Source organism: Protopterus annectens, chromosome 6.part0, assembly GCF_019279795.1.
Source record: "Protopterus annectens isolate FY-2018-M chromosome 6.part0, PAN1.0, whole genome shotgun sequence".
NCBI lineage: Eukaryota > Metazoa > Chordata > Ceratodontiformes > Protopteridae > Protopterus > Protopterus annectens.
In genome coordinates, this window is record NC_056737.1 from 832,931,694 (window position 1) to 832,944,705 (window position 13,012).

Sequence of the window (13,012 nt, forward strand, 5' to 3'; positions counted from 1 at the left end):
CAAAGGCTTTCGACACAATACCCCACTCGGGTATTGTAGAAAAACTTACCAGCTTAAATGTAAACCCATATGTCACAAGATGGGTTGCAAACTGGCTTAAGGACAGAACCCACAGGGTTAGAGTTGCTGGCGCTATGTCAGACTCCAAGCCGGTCACAAGTGGTGTCCCACAGGGCTCGGTCCTTGGCCCCCTATTGTTCGGCATCTACTTCTCAGAAGTACAGGCCAACATGTAAGGACTTTGGCTGACAAAGTTTGCAGACGACTGCAAACTGGGCGCCATAGTGGAAAGTGCATCGGACATGGATATCCTTCAGAAGGGACTCACGGAAACAGATAGCTGGTGCCAGAGCCATGGCCTGAAGTTAAACGCCAAAAAATGTATAGTCATACCCTTCGGGAAAAACAAGGTAACCCCAAGCTACCATATAGGTGGCAATCCACTAAGCACAGAAGAGGTTATCAGGGACCTGGGGACCCAGGTTGACAGTGGCCTTTCTTTTGACACTCACGTTGCTAAAGTGGTTAGAAAGACCTTCTACATTGACCACCTGATCATGAAGGGATTCACATCCAGATCTAGTGAGGTCATTGTTCCCCTGTACTCTTCACTTATCAGACCAATGATCGAGTACAATGCCCCATTCGGGATGTATCTCACCCGACATCTGCAGCAATTGGAGAGACCCCAAAAGTTCCTCACCAAAAGGATAAAGGGACTCCAAAATCTGTCATATGCTGCCAGATTGAAGAAACTCCAGCTCTATTCAGTCGCATACCATCTGCTCAGAGGTGACATGTGCCTGATATACAAGGCCATGTCCAACCCGGAATTAATGGACATGCTCCACCTCAAAAAATCCAAATCCACCAAAACCACTAGAGCAAGCGACTTAAACCTTAGCACGGATATAAATAGGACGTGCTGGAGGGATAGATTTATCACTCAGAGACTCCCTATGCTGTGGAATAAAATCCTGGTCCATGTGAGGCAGAGCACCTCGCTGGCTCTGTTCAAGAAAAATCTTGACCTGTGGATGGGAGATCGTAGGTTTACCCCAGGGAATCATCTCTGTGTCACTGCTGGACAGAGGCACAACAAACTAATGGGCACAGTATTTTTTCATATAAGGGGTGGCGTAAGCCACAAAAACTTGGGCTAGGCTTGTAAATGCCTTAGGGCAGATAGCCTAGTATAAACCTATGAACCTATCAACGGAACAGACTTGTCTCAAGTAACGATAAGGATAAACTCAGATCTTTTTCAAACTCAGGAGGCCATATGCATTTGGTAAAGCCCTGTGTATAGAATTGAGGCCAAAAGTTAAGGAAGCAAACTGGTAACATGGTTTAATCACTCTGAAAGTTTTGCAAGAACTTATCATAACAGTAGATGTCTGAATTCCACACTGTTGCAGTAGCCTTTAGCTGTTTGATGGGTTGTTTCAAACAGCATGCTTCAAAAGCAGTGACTCCATCTCACATGTTCCCTCTGGCTGCTGACTAGACAGCACCAATCAGACAAATAGCAACAACAAGGAAGTGACTTCAGGACTTTGTTGCCCATAGGAAAAACAGGAAACAACCCCATCCTGAATCTCTAACCAGATATAAACACAAAAGTATGTTACATAACCAAAAGACAACTATGTATAGGAAAGAAAAGGGGGATGGTGGGTTGTTGCAGCTACTGAAGCAGTGTGGAATTTGAACTTCTACTGTTACGGTAAGTTCTTTGGCTATTTGTGTTGCTTACCAAAATGTACCCATCCTGGCAGAAGGAAGGATAAGGGTCTAGGAGTCCCTGGAGAATGGTCCTTGTAAAGCTAGCTCTGGACCTAGAAAAGGAATCTAGTTTGTAATACTTTGCAAATGTGCATACAGAGGACCAAACAGCTGTCTCCAGAATGCTTCTAGAGTCCATCTCTTTCCAATATGCCGCTATATAGTATAAAGCTCTCAAGTGTGTGCCTTAACACTGCTTGCAATGGATTTGCCATGGTGGGAATAACAAAAAGTAACAATCAAGGACAGCCATCTAGGAATAGTTTGTTTCAGGACAGGCTGAACTGTCTTAGTTCCAGCATAAGAAATAAATAGCTGTTCAGCTTTCCTAAAGGACTTAGTTCTGTCAAGATAGTACCGGAGCTGTCTATGCACATCTAGAGTATATAAAATCTTTTCTCCCAAGTTTTGAATTTCTGGGTAGAACACCAGGAGACTGGTAGCTTGATTCAAAGTAAACTCTGGACTACTCGGGATAAATGAGGGACTTTTCTTAAACCAACCTCATCCTTGTGGAATATGGAGACATGATTAGTTTTTCCAACACAAAGTCAAGGTCCCAAGAAGGAGTCACCCTTTTCCTTGGTGGCCTCAAGTGTAAAACCCTGACAAATTGTTGAACTAAAAACAAAGACGACGAGTGGATTCATGGTCAGACATGCAGAAATGACCCCAAGATTAACCTTGACAGAGGAATAAGATATGTCTGAGGACAGTAACTCACACAAATATTTGAGAACCAGTGAGACAATCTCTATTAAGGCCCTGGCTATTGGCTAGGCACCAACTAGAAAATCTTTTCCACTTGCCAATATAGGATTTTCTAGCAGCAGACTTTCTTACCTCCTTTAGTACCTCTTACATGTCTTCATGAAAGAGGTGTCTAAAAGATATCAGAACTGAATCATCCAGGCAGTTAGTTGCAATTATCTGAGAATGAGACTAAGGTATATCAAAATACCCCTGGTCTTGCATGAGTAGATCCAATCTGTGATGAAATTTGTGGCAAATGCCCCTGGCCAGTTCCCTGAGAGGGGAGAACCACTGTTTCCTGGTCATGAGGGGAGTTACGACAAAGACCTCTGAAGATTACCGCTGAGTCTTGAGAATGACTCTTTATATTAGTGGAAAGAGTGGAAATGCATCTGTTCCCTTAGTCTACCTGTAAGGATTCAAGGATTAAGTATCGGTTTTGGGGACCATATCTTCTGGAGGTGCTCCCTACAACTGGATCAATCCCTGGAAGACCTTCTTGTGTAATTTCTATTACTGAGGTCCTGTCTATCCTGACTGCTCATACTACATATTGCTCTGACAGAGTGTAAGATGCTTGGAGGATCAGGAAATGCTGAAGAGCTGCCTCCCAAGTTCATAGCCAGTCAGCACCGAAAGAAAGACCTAGCTGAAGTGCCATATCAATGTGGTATTGTCTGTAATCACGAACAAAAGCCTATGAGTACACAGATAGAGAGAGATGATCTTGCATGGATCATAGCTAGTACTCAATGTGCTTTGGCCTGACATGCTTCACAGACCACACTTTTGTACCCTCACTGAAAGTGCTCTACAAGCAAAATCAGAGGCATTTGTTGGTACAGACTGTGTTGGGATATGACAGGAAAAAGGGAGACCTGAATTCTGAACCATGTGCAGTCTCCACTCAAGCAGTTTTTTTTTCTTGATAAGGGCCAAAATTGGAATGTGAAGTTCCACAGGATGACAATGTTGGGGCCTCATAAACCTTAGAAACTCAGCCCTGTACAATGGAGTCAAAGAGGGGTTTTGAATATTTTATCTGGAATTACAGACTGATAAGAAAGGAGAAAATCCATGTTAAATACTCCTGTTCTCTGGGAGCTGTATTCCCATTCATTTTATGGATGAACTGTTAAGAATGGCCCTTAACATACTCTTTCATATGCTTTTTTTTCACACTGTTAAACAAAGAAACAATGTTTTTCAATTAGTTCTCTGCTGCTCTCACCAACAAATACTTCCTCAAAACACTGGACATCCACGCAAACATTCTAATACCACCTACAGCTGCCTTCTGCTATCTTCAAACCTTGTATCAATCAACCTCTCTAAGTTTGTTCTGCTCAGAATGGCACTCTTGTGAGTGAAGATGTTTGGCCAGCCTACAGCTCAGCTTTGCAGTCCCAGCAGGACCACTGTGGAGGCTGCACCAATAATGCATGAGACTTCTGGTGACAGTAGGTCAACCTCTTCTATCTATATAGCCTGGTAGTTATTTTAGTGTCCATATTTCCCTTAGGAAAGAGTAAAGCAGCAGCTAGTTATAATAAGTGAAGTGTGCAGTTCCAAACAAGCTTACTGAACACTGACCAACATCTGTGCACCTCCTCACTGTCAGAAGACAGAACTATTTTATGGCAAACTCCAAAAGACAAGTGCTGAACATATTTTCTGCCTATCCCCCTAGGGAAAGAGAATGGGTTGATTAACCTTTTACTCCCTGCTGGCTCTCCAGTGTGCATGTGTTCCCAGACCTGTGCCACAAAGTCATACTGTCTTTGCAATACCATGCTAGGAAAAAAGTGACATTCTAACAAATGATTATTGTACCATAAAACTCTACACTCAATGCTCCTTCAGTTTTCAATGCCAAATAAGGGTCCAATTATACATGAGCGGATGGTTGACTCGCCAAAGGTAGTTCAGGTGAAAGCAAAAAAAATCTGAAAAAAGGCCATTGAAACCACCTTCAATGAACATTAACAAACACATTTTTTGCAGGGGGCAATGCCCCTCATATCTCCCATGTGTGGAGGGTGTGACACCCCCCACTCCCCCAGAATTATATATACCAACTCTGAGATCACACAACAGTGGAGAAAAAGGCAATCTCCACTGTTGGTGAAAGTAATTTTAAACTACTATTCTTAGGTTTACGCTCATTGAAACTACCTTCAGCGACCGACACACCCATATGAGCATGCAAAGCAATGCATTCTCACTGGAATCCTAAAGCTTGTGCTCTAATCTCATAAAATGTTACTTTGACAGTTTAACAGCTTGTCTGGCAGTATGACTTAAATATAGATTTGAGCACACAATATTTAATCTAAACTAATTCAATGTACTCACCCCCTTACTCGTGTGTGAACTCTAACCCTGCCTGTGCATCTAACTTCAGCCTTACACTTTGCCTAACCATATCACTACAGTACACACTCAGACATACTTCCCATACATAACACAAGCACAAGACTAAAGCTATCCCGTTACCTAATCTAATCCAACCAGCAAACACACACATTCCCAATCCAAATGCCAAAACAGTTGGAAATTCCAAGTTTTTTGCATTAAGACAGACACCCACTTACCATAACTCAAAGAATGTGGCCTACACACACCCAACTTTTGACATTTGACTAACTCATCGTTCAATAAAGAGTGCTGCCAATAAAAAAAAAAAAACAGCAATTCAATTTGTCAGCAAATATACCATCTCTGAGACTTAAACTCAGAGAAGAGGGAGAAGGGGATAAAATGAAATGGTCACCTTCTCACTTTTCTCCAAGGCTAACCGCTGTTGGAAGACACTAATGATCTTTGCATGACTTAACTAAAAAAATCTGCAAACAGCTAAGTTTCCCAATCCCAACTTATTTTCTTTCCTGCTGCTGTAAAATGCAGTCAATAACAACAACAAATTACAACAAATACTCCTGTGCAAGTAACCCGAAAGCATACTCTGTCAAAGGTATAACCTATTCCAACCATTTTATAAAAAGCATACCTCAAATATTTAAACAAGTGAAATAGATATATGTAGTCAAACCAATGTATCTCTCTCTGTGTGCACACACACACACACACACACACACACACACACACACACACACACACACACACACACACACACACACACACACACACACACCTTAATTAATGGTGACAAGTTAAAATCTCAAACACAGAATACCAACAATAACCACCCAAACCCCACATTAAATTAATCACAAAAAAGACAACTAGTCGTTTTTCTCAGTTTAAATAAAAAAAAATCCTAATAATACCATTGTACACAATTTGTCTGAATAGTGCTATGGGGAAGGTTTTTTCCTAAGGCAATGTGTAGGGTTGGGGTTGGGGTAAAGCCATGATTAGGATTTGGACACATTAGTAAGGTGGGCATAGAGGTTTGGAGACAGAGACTGCAACCTTTCCTATCCAGAATATCCTCCAGAATCTGTTTTACTTTTGAACATTGAGATTTCTTTGTCCTGTAAACATTGTATTGCTTGTTTCAGGGTCTGCTGAGGAGAGCTTTGATCAAACAGTCATCCAGAGATAGGTAAATACGGACCCCTCTTCAATCTCAAGTGCACAAAGCCTGCAGAAATATACTAAGTGAACACTGTTGGCACAAAAGAAAGGCCAGTTGTGACATGACTTTCTATTCTGAATCTGGAAAATTGTTTGGGATACCTACGAATCAGGATTTGAAAAGAGGAATGCTTTAACAAAATGTGAATGAAATCATGGAGTAATTGTCTTTTTTTAAGCTCTTTACTGCCACAAACTTGTTTAAAAGAACCAAAGCTGGTCTCCTGCAGAGATCTTATTTGTATGGCAAAAGAAAACTCACAATAGCACTCTTTGCGTCTCTTCGGTACAGGAGCACTACAGTTTTGTCTTGTGATCCAAGCAACTGCTGTGTCACAGGTACAAGATATGCTGCAACTAGTCTCTTGAAGTAAAAGGGATACTTTTGAAAGTGTAGAAGTGTGCTAATTCCAGCTCTCTCACCTACATGAGCAAAGCTGGGAGGAACTACTGTAGCCTGAAAAAATTGAACCTCCCTCCCAGGAGATTTTGGATGAACAGAAGTAGGCAGGGGTGGTTTGTTTGGTCTGGTAATCACTGTACACTCTTACTGCTACTGTAGGATGTAGCTGTCTCTAGACTTCTGCCTATGTGCTTTGCATGGCAGGGTCTCAGACAGAACTGCTTTTCATTAACTCTATGTATGTCTACATTGTTCCTGCTTGGTTTGTTTCCTATATGAGGACCAAACTTTTGAAGGATAGTACAGAGGATAAGTGGATATTTGCTGCATAATTATTCCTTTTCTTCCAGCTATTTAAATATCACCTGAGAAAGTGTCTCAAAAAGGTTGATCCTACTTAGAAGGACATCAAGTCTTTAAAGTCATGCTTCTAAGCCAAAACTCAGAAAAAAATACTTCTGGAGCAAACATGTACTGTATTATATCAACATATTAAGATACATTTGCCTCCCATTCTGCAGTCTGAACAAGCTCAATAATCCTGAAATGTTCTAAGCAAATTCATCCATTTGAGTAACACACTGTATATATAGAGTTGATAATTAAAGTCCTTTGTGCCTAATGTGGCAGAAGTGAATTTTTTTTGCCATATCTGTTTAAAATTCTAGCCTGTCACTAGTATACTCCAGCTGATTTTTGCATAAATGTTGATGCTGCTCCTGCACTCAACTAAGTCAGAGGCTGGGAGTCCAATTTCAAAGATATGCTGTGGAACACATCTTCAAGGGCATCACATACCAGGCAGGAAGCAAAAGTTGGTTATTCCCTAAATGTTCTATACATATTTTGTTTTAGAAGACATCATCTTCACACCCCCATTTAAAATATTCTTCTATGTAACCAAGTGTATTTCCAAAGGCGGCATATTCAACTTGGAAGATTAAGGATAGATAATTTTCATCAGTGTTGCTGACACCAAAGTGGAAAATGTACTGGATATCAATGTATGCCACATCCTGCTTCCCTCCTCAATTTTAGATGGTCTTATGCTATTTCATTCCAAAACTAGACCATCTCATCAGTAGCCAGTGTTTAGGTTATCCCTGTAATACTACATAATATTAACCAGCAATTTTTTTTGCTCCTGGAGTCACTTAGATCACCATTGTGCCTAGCCAAGCCTCCTATGTTCCGCTGACATGAAGTCTTGCTTACCCTCCACATGAGGCAAGATAACCTAGAAGGAGACACCTAAATGTCTCCAGGATGGAGAAAGTACAGTTGTGTAGACTTGCAATAAATGTAGATGTTAGAGTGTATTCACTGTTGCAGTCATCACACTAGGGTTATCTGCCTGCAGGTAGCCTTCAGTCAGCCCGAATACCAGAGACTTAGTATTTCTGCGTTGATTGCTGTCGCTTCAGGACTGATGTCAGGTCATCAGGGGTATAAAAACAGGCAGCAGATGCCATTACATCAGTTTTTCTTGCCCTAAATGTCAGGAGCCCCCCAAATAGGGAGCTAAGTTATGGTGGGAAAAACACCACCAGTAACAAGTAAATACCAATAGCCCTGTAAGGGGTGAGAAATAGACAAAGGGAGGAGACAGAGAGAGCCAAGGGAGCTAGAGGGTGGGAAATCAGGACTGCAACAGTGAATACACTCAAACATCTACATGTATGGTAAGTGTACACAACTGTATTATGTTCTTCGTGTTTCACTGTTGCAGTCATCACACTTGGGTTGATTCTCAAAGCTGAAGAAAGGGTGGAGGCAGTCAAGAAGAGTTGGGGCTGGCTAGAATGCCCTGTAGGACTAATGATGCAAATCCTGCCCTGGATTTGGAAAAGATAGGCAGGTGGTAATGCTTGGTGAAGGTGTGTACAGAACTCCAGTTAGTAGCTTCCAGAATGTCCCTGGTAGGGAGTCCCCTGAGGAATGCTGTAGAGGTATACGTTGCCCTAGTGGAATGTGTTCTGACCCCCTGAGAGGTTGGTTTCCCATGGTGTTTGTAGCAGAAATGGAAACGATGTGCTATCCATTTGGAAATTGTTTGTTTAGCAATGGCTTTGCCCTCTGCCCCTGGTACAAAACTGACTAGTAACTGGTCAGATTTCCTGAAGGCCTTAGTCCTATCAAGGTAGAATCTGAGCTGTCTGTGCACATCTAAGGAGTGCAGGATCCTTTCCCCTTTATTTTGAGGATTAGGGAAGGAGGTAGGTAAATGGATAGATTGGTTGAGAGCCACACTGGACACCACTTTAGGCATAAAGGAAGGGTTAGTCCTGAGGGAGACCCCTGTCAGCATGAAAAATAATGAAGGGTTCCACAGCCATAAGTGCTTGTAGCTCAGACACTCTTCTAGCTGAAGTGATGGCCAGAAGCAAGGTCGTTTTCCAAGAGAGGAATTTTAACTCTGCTGACACGCAGGCTCAAAGGGGGTAGCGTGAGCTTTTCCAGTGCAAAGTTAAGGTCCCAAGTAGGGGTGGGTGCTCTCCTTGGTAACCTTAAGTTGTTTGCCCCTCTCAGGAACTGTTTGATGAGAGGGTGAGAGAAGACAGGTGGGCTCAGTGTTGTAGTGAGCTGAGATGGCAGAGGCGTGGATCTTAATGGAGGAGAAGGATAGGCCTCTGTGGATTAGATCTGCTAAGTAATCCAGGATTAGAGGTAAGGAGGGCAGTGCTGTGTCCTCTCCTTTAGACTGAATCCAGGAACAATATATTTTCCACTTATCAGCATAGGATTTCCTTGTACTGGGTCTTCTGGCTTCAAAAATGACGTCCAGCACCTGCTTGCTTAGGCTGGTCACTGGGGGTAGAATTCAAGGAATAAGCCAGGCTGCAAGATTCAGGGTTTGCAGTTGCAGATGCAAGACCTGTCCACCTTGCTGAATGAGGAGGGTTGGGATCTGGGGCAGGTGCCAGGGGGTGGAGTAGAGGGTACCAGTGCTTGCATGGCCAGTCCGGGGCAATCAGGACTGCCCTTGGTCTGTCCTGTCTTATCTTGAGTAATATTCCTGTCAGAAGAGGCAGAGGGGGAAATGCACAGAGTGAGAGGTTTACCCACTGGAAGGATAGGGCATCCACTTTCCAGGCCCTGCTGTGAGGTGTCATGGTACAGAATTTGTTAAGCTGGCGATTGTAGGGGGAGGTAAAAAGGTCCCCCATTTCTGGGTTAGAAGGCTGAAGGTGCTGGGGTCTAATTGCCACTCATGTGGGTCTAGGAGATTTCTGCTTAAGTCGTCTGCCAGGGAGGTTTGTTTGCCTGGCAGGAATTGAGCTTGCAGATGAATATACATGTCCAAGGCCGTGTTCCATACGCCATGGTTAGCCTGCAGATTGGGTAAGTGTGGGTTCCCCCCTGCTTGTTGATGTACCACATAACTGTGGTGTTGTCTGTTTTTATTAGCAGGGGTCCTGGTGAGAATAGTGATATGAAAGCTGTCAGAGCATGCTGAACAGCTAGCATCTCTTTTTGGTTGATGTGCAGATGAATTTGTCTTGGGCTCCAGTGGCTCTGAATGTACTTGTCATCCAGATGTTCCGCCCAGGCAAAGTCTGATGCAACTGTGGTTAGGGTCTGGGCAGTGTGGGGTTGTGTAAAGGGAAGTCCCTTGTTGTGGTTGCAGGCTGCTGCCCACCAAAGAAACTCTATCCTTAGACAAGGTGGGATAGGTATTAATGGTTTCCAGGTCCTGAGAATGTTGGCACCAAAGACTTTTTAAGTACCACTGAAGTTTTCTCATATGCAGTCTGGCATATGGAATTCGTAGAATGCAGGAGGCCATGAATCCTAGGGCCTGCAGGATTTTCCTTGCAGACAGCTGGGTTCTGGTGGCCATTTGAGTGAAGTAGCCTGCCAGATAGGCTTGTTTTTCTGGAGTAAGGAATGCCATCTGGGATGCTGTGTCCAAGCTTGCTCCCAGGAATACAATCTTTTGACTGAGGACTAGTTTTGATTTCTTTTCATTGATAGTGTACCCCAGGGAGGTTATGAGGTTCTTTACAAATGTCAGGTACTGCAACAGCTTTTCCTGACTGTCTGCCTGAATCAGGCAGTCATCCAAGTATGGGTAAATTTGAATCTGCTTCTGTCTGCAATAGGCAATGACTGGAGCCAGGCATTTTCTGAAGACTCTGGGAGCAGTGGATAAGCCAATGGGAAGTGCAGAGAACTGATAATGCATAGATTCTGCCCTGAAACGTAGACATTTCCTGCATGAGTCCCTGATAGGGATGTGCAGATAGGCTTCTTTTAGGTCTAGGGTGGCTAACCAGGTATCTTTGGACATCACAGGAAGAAGCTGCTGAAGGGTGAGCATTTTAAAGTTTGGTACCATCAGGAAGGTGTTTAGAATGGAAAGATCTGGAATTGGGCACAGAGTACCCTCTTATCTGGGTAACAGGAAAAGTCTGGAATAAAACCCTTGACCTATCTGTTCTGCAGCAACATGTTGAATTGCCCTTGTGGAGAGCAGGGATTGAACTTGGTTTTGTGCCTCTGCCCACTGTTTTGGAGGAAGGCCTGGGAACCCTTTTGGGGTTGGCAGTGAGTGGAAGTAATATTTGTACCCCTGGGATACAATGTTGAGGACTCATTGGTCTTGGTGATGGAGGTCCAGTTTTTTGCATGCTGGGCAAGTTTACCTCCTAGGGGCATGAGCAGTTAGGCAGAGGTGAGAAGTGGAGTTGAGAAGTCATTGTGAATTCTTTCCGTAAGAAGGTGGCTTAGCACTCCCTGTTTTAGAAGTGGAGGCACTCCATTGCTTAGATCTCTGCATACCCCGAGACTGTAATCTGGGGGGTCTGTTTCCCCTGGGTCTAGTTTGAGATGGCCTTGAGGGGGGGCTGGAAAGGACCAATGTTTCAAAGGGCAATGCCTACTGAATCTTGGAGGCTGCACTAGCAAAAAATCTTTGACTGTCTGCACAGATTTTGCTTTTTCTTCCATCTTTTTTACAATCTCTTCTGCTTTGGTGCAAAATAGATTGTCCTTGTTCAAAGTAGCGTCTAGTAATTTTGATTTGACATGGTCTGGCAAGGTCTGCTCCTTAATCCAAGCATGCCTTCTTAGATGCTTCTAGGGCATCAAAGCCACATTGCAAGGTGTGCTTGCTGATTTGGCTTGCAGAATGCATAAGCTCCTGTAATTCTTTATTTTCTGCACAGTCTGTACAGGTAGATAATTTTTGCTTAATAAGTTCCATAATATGTTGCTGGTATTTCAGCATGTGAAAACTGGTAATTCAATGCCCTAATGGCGAGAGTTGCAGAGGAGTATACTTTTTACCCCCGTCTGTCTAAAGCTTGGTAACTCCTGGCCGAAGGGGTGGGATTCTTAGCTGTAGTTGGTTTTATACTTCTAGGCCCCTGGGAAATGACCTCTGGGTCAGCAGTAGGATTTCTGAAAAGACATTTGTGAGAGTCAGGGGTTCTGTAGTACCTGTCTGATTTCCTTGGAGCAGGGGGTAAAGTATCAGCAGTTAGACTGGATTCCATAAAGACATCATCCACAACATCCAGAACTGGAGGGATTGCTAAAGGTCTATGTTGTGGCAAATCTAAAAATTCTCTGAGTCTCTTTTTGGACTGAGGATAGTCCTGGCATTCCCAGTGGAAATGCTCTCTTAAAGTATGTAGAGTTTCACCAAAAGAAAAATCCTCTTGGGGGGGAAGCAGAGGGAATGGAATCCTTTGCATCAGAATCCTCATAAGCAGATAAAGGCATGTCTTCAAATTCAGAAACCTCAGAGTCGTCAGACTCTTGGTCTGCTAAAGGTGCTGGGGACAGGTCTCTTTTTCTCTTTGCAGGGGAAGGCTGCCTTCCCCTAATCAGCATAATCAGGTCTTCTGCCATTTTAAGCATTTGATGTTGTGGCAAGGAAGCAGGTGCATGAGTTTGGGTAGTCAGTTTTTTAGGCGTAACTCATACTCTTGGCCTTAGAAACTCAGTAGTTTTAGAAAGAACTGAAGACGTGAAAGAAGTCATCGGTTTGGGTCGAATATCGGTAATGCAAAGAACTTCCTCGGAAGCCATTGCTTGCACAGCAGCTCCGGACCAATCCAAGGTAGACACATCCGCAGGTTCCATAGTCAAAGAAGAGTCTCACGGCATATCGGACTCCTAACGGGCCTCGGTAGCGGCTTGCGAATCCACCGAAGCGGGCATCAGGGGCTGCGAAAGCGCCTCACTGAGTACCGGTGAACTGGTGACTAGCTTAACAGAAGTGTCGTCAGCAGATTTGGACCTGTGAGGTCTGTCTCTGTCTTTATCCTTTCGTTTTTTCAGGAGATCGGTAGTCGGATGGCTTACCGAAGCCATTTCGGAATACGGAGATTCAGAGTGAAAGTATTTAGTGACAATAAGGGCCTGGCGATGAATAGTTCGGGCGTTGAATAAAGCACAAAACCGACAGCAAAGTACGTCATGGTCTGGGTCTAAACAGGTGATGCAGTAAGAATGGAAATCTCG